Consider the following 1,425-nt stretch of genomic DNA (forward strand, 5'->3'; position numbering starts at 1 on the left):
CGCTGGTTCTTTTGCGCCCGCTCTGGTGGTCTTAGAAAAACAAGACACTTATAATTAGTCTATTTATAAGTTTTCTATGTCCACCTTTTCAAGGAAGAGGAGTCCTGGGGTTCAGTGAGATAAACTGGAAGAAGCAGGAACAAAGCAGTTGACCAAGGACATTGAGTTCCAAACTGACCATTTTTCATTTTGACTGCCCAAGACAGTTTCAGGGGACCCTTGAGCAATGGCAAGGGGGCAAAATCTACCCTCGAAATAGACCATCCCTGTTATGGGTACAAATGGGATTACAGGCACCTGCCACCACACCCAGCTAATTTGTGTGTGTGTGTGTGTGTGTGTGTTTTGTTTTTTGTTTTTTGTTTTGTTTTTTTTTTTTTTTTTTGAGACAAAGTCTCACTCTTGCCTCCCAGGCTGGAGTGCAATGGCGTAATCTCAGCTCACTGCAACCTCCACTTCCCGGTTTGATTTAGCATTCAAATTGGAAGAGAAGTTTGATTTTTTTTTTTTTTAATTGGGAAGGTACTTTGAAATGTTGCTATCTTCTGAGGACTTAAGATATTTTTCTGCAGTGGTTCTTAAGTTTAATGCTTAACTTGGTTTTAATAATCATGTGTTCTTTATTATTTTTATTATTTTTTTGAGACAGAGTCTTGCTCTGTTACCCAGGCTGGAGTGCAGTGGCACCATCTTGGCTCACTGCAACCTCTGCCTCTGGGACTCAAATAAATCCTCTCACCTCAGTCTCCCAAATACTTTGAACCACATGCACATACCACCATAGCTGGCTACTTTTTTGTATTTTTTTGTAGATATGTAGTTTTGCCATGTTGCCAGACTGGTCTCGAACTCCTGGACTCAAGTCATCCACCTGCCTTGGCCTCCCAAAATGCTGAGATTACAGTCATGAGCCATTGTGCCCAGCCATAATCTTTTCTATTTAATTCATGTATCCATTTATTTCTATATATTTACATGTTTACTTATTTCTCTTCATTTATTTGTATGAGTTTTCAGGAAAGGCACATTAGACATGTACAAAATTGATATTTGTTTGAAAAGAATGCTACTTTTTGAGGCTTAATTCTGAGAATAAACACTACTACTTAATGCATATAGCAGTGAATGAGCAGACCGACTCAGCTATTCTTTTATTTTTTATTTCAATAGGTTTTGGGGAGCAGGTGGTGTTTGCTTACATGGATAAGTTTTTCAGCGGTGATTTCTTAGATTTTTGTTGCACCCATCACCTGAGCAGTGTACACTGTACCCGATGTGTAATCTTTCATCTCTCACCTGCCTCCCGCCTTCCTTCCAAGTCCCCAAAATCCACTGTATCATTCTTATGCCTTTGTGTTTTCATAATTTATCTCTCATTTATAAGTGAGAACATACAATGTTTTGTTTTCCATTCGTGAGACTCAG

The sequence above is a fragment of the Piliocolobus tephrosceles genome, chromosome 10, assembly GCF_002776525.5.
Source record: "Piliocolobus tephrosceles isolate RC106 chromosome 10, ASM277652v3, whole genome shotgun sequence".
Taxonomy (NCBI): domain Eukaryota; kingdom Metazoa; phylum Chordata; class Mammalia; order Primates; family Cercopithecidae; genus Piliocolobus; species Piliocolobus tephrosceles.